Source organism: Natator depressus, chromosome 14 (assembly GCF_965152275.1).
Source record: "Natator depressus isolate rNatDep1 chromosome 14, rNatDep2.hap1, whole genome shotgun sequence".
In the NCBI taxonomy this organism is placed as follows: domain Eukaryota; kingdom Metazoa; phylum Chordata; order Testudines; family Cheloniidae; genus Natator; species Natator depressus.
The window spans coordinates 9,915,861-9,925,781 of record NC_134247.1 but is presented as its reverse complement, the minus strand read 5'-3'; positions in this window follow the sequence as shown (position 1 = coordinate 9,925,781).

The following is a 9,921-nucleotide window of genomic DNA, read 5'->3' as shown; positions in this document are numbered from 1 at the left end:
GTCATTTTCCCCTTTCTTAGTCATCGCCCAAGGTAGATGGTGGCAGCAGTTCTGTTAGCCTGCAAGCTTTTGAAGTCCGATTACTTCCTCTGCAGTTGTTTCAAGCAGGAGTACGCCAAAGTGCAGTAGGAAACTTCTCCGTGCAGGTTAGCAGGGTCTGCTTGGCTACTTAATGCACAGCAAGCTAGTGTGCTGGTAGGTTTACACTCCAGCTTGCTGTGCGCTAACTCTTTCTAGACAAGCCCTTGCCGCTACTTTAATCAAGCCCCTAGAGAGCTGTTGAATGGCTTTTGCCGTTTCCTCTCTCACTCCAACAGTCTCAGCCGTTCCAGGCTTGTGCTTGTTCTGAAATATTGGGTGTCCCTGTGGTGCAGCAACCATGAGGCTGATTCAATCCATTGGGGTTTAATTAACTTAGCTCAATGCCTTTTCCCACACACTCGGGAGCCCAGCTTTTCAAGTACAGTTGGTATGTTCAGCTGAGCAGTGTAAGTTCAGTAATGTTCATGATGCTGCTGCAACCCAGAAGGGATAGTTTGGTTCAACAGCAGGAGCTGTAAGGCTGAACACACAGGTGCAGTAACTGCTGTGACTAGAAACTCAAGGTTTTGGTGTTGGGTTTTTTTGCTTTTTTTTTTAAGGAGCGCTCTATGTAAATTTCTACGTCTCACACTGAGAATTGAGTGTAAATGGGAAAAAAATGTAGTCACTTAACATTTTCAAGATCGCTGTGAACTGAAGGTGCATGGGATTCAGTGCTTAAAGAGATGGAGGTGCTCATGAGCCATTTGGATGAAGTTGTTATTGGAAGGTCCATGTGCTGATCCAAAGGATTTTGAAGTACAATCTGCTCTCGGTCTCACCATACCAGCTTCAAGGCAGCTTTGTACCCATTCACTTCCCCAAGGCTTTTTTCTTTCCTGTGTAATTACTAATAAATGAGTATTTATTCACCACAGCATTCTTTACAAACTATACCCAGGAAACACTTGATCCACCACAGGGGTTCAACTACCTCTGGAGTGAAATGCAGCAGCTGTTTACTACAGTCCCGCATCACTGAACTGCCTAGGACAGGAGGCAAGGAACACAGGCCTACATTTTCCAAAGGGGCAACTGATTTTTGGGTGCCCACCCTGAGACACATTAATGGGTTCTGATTTTCAAAAGATGCTCAACACTTTCTGAAAAATCAGGCCTCTCAAATTGAGCACCCACAATCACTCGTTACTTTTGAAAATATAGGTCATAATGGACATATTAAATAAGAGCAATATGATTTCCGTTCTACCTATACATGGGCATATTAGAGGCCAAATGAGGCGCGGACACCAGCCTTAATGTACCTTTTCTAGCTCAAACTGCTATTGAATTTTACATGGCAAGTGGTCAAGTTCTGTCTTCTGTTTCATCTGAATAATGGCAGGTAGCCCCTTAACCCCACTATCCCTAACAATAGCATTGGTAACTGGTTCAGACTCAAGCACTGCACTTCCATCACCAAGAGCACTTCCTGAAGAATCTAGGTTTCCTTCACCAATATTCATCCAAGTCCTGAGGAGGCCCTGGTTTTATAGACGGCACGTAGAGCTGATGGGAATTAAAAAAAAAAAACAAAGTTTATCAAAATCTCAAATTTTGATTTAAAAAACTGAAAAAAGAATTTCATGCTTTTTTTTTAAACCATTTTCCAGCCATTTCTAGATGTAAGATTGGATTGCAGTACAACCTGGTATGGCTAAATGTTTAAATGGTGGGATGCCAAAGAACAAGAAGGCATTAGCTATTTATGGGGGAGGACTTACACCATCATTGCTTTTGACACTATGTTAAGAACTGGATTCAGGAAACCATTTTCAGTGCCTAATAAGAACTTTACTGAACCTATTACATTATGAACAATGCCACTTATTACATTCCAGTAGATGGCACTTTTTATATTAAATACATATATGCAGCCCTCTCATAAAGTAATCCCACAACATTGTTTACATTAAACTCCATTTTAAAGTCTTTTGAGGAGAACATAGAACTGCCAGACTAAATCAGACAAGCGGTCCTTTAGTGCAGTATCCTGTCTCTGAGAGTGGCCAAATACCAGCTCCTTCAGTGTACGATGTGGCAGGGGACCCCAACACCAATGGGATATGATAAACTAACTTACCCATAGGGGAAGTTCCTGCCTGACTCCAGAGAGTTAGTGGTTGGCTTATGCCCTGAAGCATGAGATATTATAGCCACTATGTTTTATCCTAGCTAAACAATAAGTGTTGCAGGGTGTGTGGCAGGGGTGAAGAGGAAAGGAGAATAAATTTTAGAATAATTGGAAGTCGATAAAAGTCAACACATACAAGAGCAGTAGCGGTGTCTAATGTAGCATTCAGCCGCACCTACTAGAGATGTTCCCTGACTGATCAGCTGTGGAATACCCTTTACTGTCATCGTTTTTAGTCACTGCAGGTTTTCCCTTTGGAGAAGGAGGGTAGTTTGTGACAGCAGGGACACACTGGGGAAGTTTAATACTAATGATCTGGTTTTTAAGCATAAACAAATTTATTTGCCTGTTAAAATTCATAAATTGGGTGAAGCTTTTACACTGTACCCATCCACATCCAGAACACTGATCCAACTGTGTTTTCCCCCTTCCAGAGGGGAAGTAACTCCCAGTTCTAGAGTCCAGCCACTTCCGCAGTGGTGAGTGCGGGGGACCTGGGCCCACTCACTACTCCGGGTCCCAACCCAGGGACCCTGTAGATAGCAGCCTCATGCTGCGACTCCTTAATTTCCTCCTCTGCTGCTTAAGTTTCTTGGGCCACTTCCCCATGGCCCCAGCACCTTCTTTGCCTTCTTCTTGGGGCCTTGAGCCAGCTAGTCCTAGCAGCCAGTGAGGAGCTCCCTCTTGCTCCCCAGTCCTTGCTAGTTGCTGCTGCAGTGTCCAAGGCACTCCTATTCTCTCAGGGGACACAGTCCTCACTCCCTCAATGCCCAGAAGCCACTGGCCCTGCTCTGCAACTCCCTTTTATGTGAGCCCGCTGGGCCCTGATTGGCTGCTTCCTGCGTGGCTTCCCTAGGCTGCTTGGAGGATTCACCCTCACTGCTCCTCCCTGAGACAGGGTGTGACAGGCCCATGAGGCCTCCATTAACCCCTTCCTCTTCGGTGTGGGGTGAACACCCCATTCCAGATACCATAACCAAAACTACCACCAGGAACAGCTGGCAAGAGAGTCGTTGCTATTAGTCTGCTCTTCCTGAGATTCCACAACCAATGCAAACAGCTCTGAAAGCAACCTACCCAGAGATGAGTGCATTAGACCTCAATTCAGCAAGGGGAGTATGCATACGTATATGCATCTTGCTGAGTTGGGGTCTTTGTTCTCACTTGTGTTCCGGTTGCTTGAACAATATCTCCATCTAATGTCATGCATGAATTGAATTAAAAAATTAACCCTCCAGCTACTGCATACAGACAGAAACTCATTCAGCCAAAGCATTCATTGGGCTGTCAATCTGGCAAATAGTAGTAAAAATTCATATAGCACTTGAAAAACAAGACCAGAACACTTGCAATGTAGAGGGGCAATCATCTCATCATCACTGGTGTGTCTTCAGGAACCCTGGTTGATTTGAATGTATTAACTCAGTTCTATGGCCTTGCCACCATTTGTTTCCCAAGTCTTACTAGCAATACTGATAGGTAGGCACCATACTATGTAGGATTGAATAAGGTTTTAAGATGCCATGAATCAATTCTGCTTTAAGCTGTCTGGAATAATCTTACTTACAAGCTGCCTTCAAAAATGACTACCTCAATCATTCTCCAAGAGCATTATAAAAGGCTCCAGAACCAGCTCATTTAGGCTCCTTTTAGAATTGCTTCCCCATTCCTAAAATTTCCTCTTCAGTGATGTTTCCCTGTAAGCCTTTGGTCACTTGCACTGTCATTGAAACAATCATACTGTTTTCATATATGCTTATCATCACATGAATGGGCAGAACTGTAATGACACTGCCCCTAAATTCTCTTGCATAAATATTGTTGACACTTCTCCCCCTCCCCCCTCTCATCTCCCCCCGATAGTAGTCAGTTAGCTTGGGCTTTCTGCTCATACAAATTGCTGTCTGGCTTTAGTTACTAGTACGATATATCATGATCGAATTTTTTATCACATCCCAATTCTAGTTGCTATATCTATCCACAAGCATGTGGGAATTACATACCTTGCTGCCAAATATCATAAGATCCCAGAGGAGAAGCTCTATTCAATTGTCTAATAATCCATCACAGACAGGACAAGACTCAATGGCATTAAAAAGACACTTTTCTTTAAAACTCCTCAACAATGAAAAATAACTTATTAAATAATTCAGTGTGAGTCCATGTGCATTTTGGGTAAATTAGCTTAAACAATGTCAGCTGATGTCAGTACAGGCTGAGGCTGATTGAGGATCCAAATCCCTTTGGTGACTGAAAAATCTCAGCTTTAATTTCTAAAATAATGGTTCCAAGAATCAGGAGAAAAGACTCTGCTGGATTCGGCAGTGTCCTTTTTCATGTCTCACCACACCCCTGAGGTGTGGCTTAGTGTTTGAGAGCACTACACAATAGGGGGCCAGCCCTGGCTCCTTTTTATGCCCCATTTGGATCACCCTAAACAACTGCACTCTCTTGCCCTGTTGTTCACAGATACAAGGATACTAGATATTTACCCAAAGCTTCAGAGCCCTGGTACAGTTCAGATACTTACCCAATTATGGCCCCCTATCTAGGGGTCTCTTCCCAATACACCCTTCAGGAGGCTCTACCATGCAGAATAGCGAGGAGGATCTAAACTTCTTCCCTACCCACACAACCTCTTCCCTGCACAAGCCCTGGCTCTCTCCTGCCTGCTGTCTCTGCTGAGACACTAAATGGTGACCTACGGGGCCTTAAACCTTCCGATGCCTTTTGGAGTGACCAACAGCCTGGCTGCTTTACCTTGTTAGAGTGCAGCCTGGTGGTGTCATGTCTTACAGTCTGGGGCAACTGGCAGCCCTCCCATCCTGCTTGGAGTCCTTCGGAAGGAAAGCTGATGGGCTCCTCTCCTCCCACTTTAGAAGGGGGTATGGTGGGCCCTCTCACCCAAACCCAGCCTGCAGATGGCCAGAAATCCCATTAAAACATTCTCAAAGTGCTGTGGTGCATCTGGTTCCAGTGCATGCCAGAAACAAGAGGAGGTTTTGTTCCTAAGTGTTTTGAAAACTCAGGTTGAGGGAGGCAAAGGAGGCTTATTTTATCCAATCCCGTCTTTATCTCAGCTTCCGAGGTGACCAGTGGCTATTGTGATTGGTGCCAAATTCCTTGCTCTTTTGCATTTTCATCTGGCAGTGTTTCCTGGCTACTGGTAGAGGTGCAGTGAAGTGATCCTCCACTTGGTGGAGTTAGGAGACTTTAAAATACCATGGGAAAATATTGTTGTCATGAACAAAGTCGGGGGCCAGTTCAATCAATACAAGCACTCGAACAGCACTTGAAGACACCACAGGCCAAATTCTCCCTTTGCTGACACCAAGACAGCCCTGCGAAGCTGAATGAGGACAATTTCTGTCACACTGGTGTAAATGAGAAGATAATGTAACCGTATGATTTTACTTTGGAAATGGTTTGATTTGAACTAGCACAGAGCTTTCTCCAATATGTTCCTGGGAATAAGAATTGGGGGCTTTGTATTTATAGCTGTTGAGCCAGTAACAGTCATGCAAGCCGAATGACAGCAACAAGACTACAGACGTACAAATGACAGGAGAATATTCCTTGCAGTTGTAATCCCAACATATCACTCTATATTGTGACCTGTATTTAAGCACACTGTGTCTTCAAATAGAGCGCACACCTTAAACACCTTCCCATTTCACCTTAGGTAAACTGGTATCATTGCCAGTGTGTGTGCAGTATTCTCTACAGTTACAACTACAGGGAATACGGCACATGCTAAGGCAATGCATAAGAAATACTGCCCATACTGAGGTCATCCCAGTTAGCTATCCTGCGAAGACTTACCGCATGCACTTCACTTTACGTACTGGGAGTAGAGCCGTTTAAGTCCCTGCGACCATTCATAATGCGTACAGTTCAACCTGTGCCTACGACTTTGCAGAATGGGAGGGCGGTGGTCAAAGTCAATTGGGATGTTTTTAAGGAACTGTACGTTACAGTTTTGTGCAGAGCTGACTGAAATTTTCCCAAATTCAATGGAAATTTTCAAATTTTAATTGGGAAAAAAATGGGAAAAAATGGTGATGACATTTTCCCAAAATTTCAAACCAGCCTGGCAGAACTCCACGACCGCTCAAGAATTTTTTGACCCTAGAGGACAGCAGGAGCAGAATAGGACATGAGCCCCCTCTTGGCTGTTGCCCACGTCACCTGTCCTCACTATCTCTTCTCTTCATCTGATTTACCCCAACAGTTTAAAACACAGCAACAACAAACTGGAACCTGCATCCTACTGTTACCATAGCAACTCTCTAATGTCATTAATGGCAATGTCCCGGGGCAGAAGGTTAACTATTATAAATTAAGATCCCCACTGAGTGATATTATGAGTCCCGAGAAGTGAATTCAGCTCGTGAAGATATTTTGCGAGGTTATACCTAACAATGTCATATCCAAGAATGTAGATGTTGGAAGGCAACCAGAATTGCTAATCATAAGGTCACCTGCCATGGGTAGTGCAGTTTCTATACACAGTTTCCGACATCAGATTTAAATTAGCTAAATAAGTAAACATGACACTGACGGAAAAGCAGCTCATTGTAATGAAATCCCGCAAGTGCCGCCAACACCCAGTGGCTTTCAATGAAATATCACATCCCAAACTATTAACCCTCAACAGGCAATGCTGGCAACCCCACCGGAAATGATATTTCAGTTGCAGAAACCCTAATTTGCTGCCTGTAAAAGATCAGTTCCACAAAGTATCGCATCTGAGCTGAGGTGACTTCTGGCAATGACTAGTAGAGTGAGAGACCGTGTAATATCCACACAAAACCTTTTCTTTATGTAGGGGCTTTTAAGCTAGAAGAAATCTAAACACTGAATAAAATATATTGAAAGATCACTTGAAATACCTTGAAATGCAGCCACCTCTAATATGGAATTCTGCATCACCAACGCCACACACCCATAATTAAAATCCTCCCTTTTCTCTGAGCCAGTGACAAACCTCTTTAAAGAGCAGCTATGGGTCAGAAAAGTGACTGAGTGAGAATATTACTTGTATTACACTAGCTCCTGGGGACCACTGTCATGGATCAGGGCCCCATTGTGTAGGAAGTGTACAAATACATAACAAAAACCAATCCCTGCCAAAAAGAGATTACAATGTAAGTAAAAATGGCACCTTCACACTCAACAGATTAGATCATTCTATTCAGAGCTACTCACTCCACTGACAAAAGATAAGTAGAGGTGGGCCTGAACCAACGCCCTACAGAACCAGATGCCTCTGAACTTTGGTGTGCTCAAAATTTGGATCCAAATTTTGCCACTGACGGAGCATATATCTGACACTAAGTTTTTACTAAAAAAGAAAAGGAGTACTTGTGGCACCTTAGAGACTAACCAATTTATTTGAGCATGAGCTTTCGTGAGCTATTAGTTTTTACTAGTTTTTTCCCCTGTTATCACTGCACAGTGCCACTATGGGAGACTGAGCTGGATTCTATTCTGTCTCAGATATCACCCAGAGAATTAACTGCAAGCCACTTGCAGAATCTTTATTAGTGGTGATGACACATGGGAAGAAAGAACCCAGAGTGATTTCAAAATCCCACAGAAACTTTGCAGAGCTGGTAGTTTGAAAAGCATTTTTCTACTTGTAAACCAAGCAGATGTGATGTGGTGTCTGCCAGAGACAATACACATGGTTCCCCACAGGGCCATCTTCACAGTCTCTTTTCAAAGTAGGACTGGATTTTAATTATCTTTTGAATATCTTGCCTGAAGATTCAAATGCATTGTGCTCTGGGGTCTGATAGGAGTTTTTCAGCAAGCCTCTACTTCAGAAACACAAAACAAAATACGTATTTGCCGTAAAAATGTTCCATAATATAATAAGGCTGTTTCACTAGTGAAATATTTTAGGGTGCTATCACCCCCATGTGATTTTATTCTGTGTTGGAAGTGCAAGTTGTATCCAGTAGAGGGGCTTGCTCCATATTTTACGCCCTCTCTTGAGTGGGAAGGTTACTCTTGTGATTAAAGTAAGCATAGCCCCAGGAGAGAAAAGATGTGGGATCTATTTCAGGTTCTGCTGTAGCCTGATTCAAACCCCCTTGAAATGGAAATTGTTCCATTGATTTCAATGGCCTTTGAATCAAGCCTTTAATCAACTTCTTTTATGATCTTGGGCCAGTTACTTAACCTGTCTGTAAAATGGGGTAATAATACCTCCCTGCCGCACAGTGGGGTTGCAAGGCTTGTTTCATTGATATTTCTAAATTACTTTGAGGTCCTCAAATCGAAGCTGCTAGCCACAATTATTCTTAATGATATTATCATCACCTCATCTCCCTTTTCCTAGTGACACTTAGCTATATTAGTAGCTTTTATCATGTTAAGCTTCCTGCACTTTTGCAGAATTCCGGTTAGTGATGTTTTCCACTAAGATCCTGCAGACACTTTAAAGGGACATTTGTTATTCAGAACCATCCCTTGGTTGCCTGTGAAGCCTTTAAGGAACTTTGTGTAAAATAGATTTTAGGGCAGGATTTTTAAAGCTGCATCCAGATTCTGGATGTCCAATTACTTATAATTTCTAATGGGAATGGGGTATTCAAATCTTTTAAGCAGCTGTCACACCCTAGTCAAGCTCCCCCTGCTGGACACTCACCCGGTCACTGCGTTTGAGTCCCACATGCTGGACCATGCGCTTTTAACCTTTCTGGAGTCTGAGCAGAGTCCAGGCTCATGGTTTCTAGGCATGCTCTTGGGGTGCAGAGTCTCTTTCTGTCACCCACCTCTGAGAGTTGGAACCTTGCAGTCCAACTACCCAGGTCCCAAGACTGATGGAGGCTCCTCCAGATGCCTCAGTTGCTTAAACACCTTTCCCAAAGCTCCAACCTTGTGGGCACTCTGGTTTACAGGTTACCTCTGTAGGGTCATGTAATAATTAAAGCAAACAGAAATCTTTTGCAAAGCCTGTGTCCCTCACAGTTAATCTAGACAGCACAAGAGCCATACAGTTCAAGGTAAAAAACAGTAACACACCTAGAAGCCATTACCTGCCTCAGTTTCCTCACCAGTCTTGAACATTCTTTGGGACTTCATCAGAGTCCTTTAGGGTGTCCACAATACCCCCTCCTGCAGCTCAGGGCTTCTCTCTTTCTCCTGCAGCCAGCTTCCTTCAGCCTTGTCTGGTTCTACAGCCAGAAAGACCCTCTTCCTCCAAAAGCTTGTCCCACTCTCCTCCCAAGCTTCCTTTGTCAGGCCAACCCACTCTCTATGTTTTTAAAAGGCTGTACCAACACCTGATGGCTTGGCTCCCTCTCCTGGGAATATTCTATTTCTTCAAACCCTAGCCTTCTACAGAGAAGTTGGAGAAAACTGGGTTTAGCTTGGATGCAGTTCTTTTTTCCTTCTGCCTGAGCAAGATCTATTCAGGTGCTGATAGCCTTTAATGACTGATCTATTCATAGAGAAGGCCCTTCATTTTCAGTTTGTACTGATTTTTACTGAAAAATTCCTGAGTTTTACAAAACTGTTATTTAGTTTTTACTGGTTTTCATTCAATTTTTGGACCACCCAAGTACATGAAAATACTGATTATGTTAAGCAAATCCAATAGGTTACATTAGTATATGTGTTTATGTTAATAATAAATGAGTCTAAGTGTAAATGCAAGGCTGTGTGTTAAAATAAGGCAGTGTAATGAAAGATACACA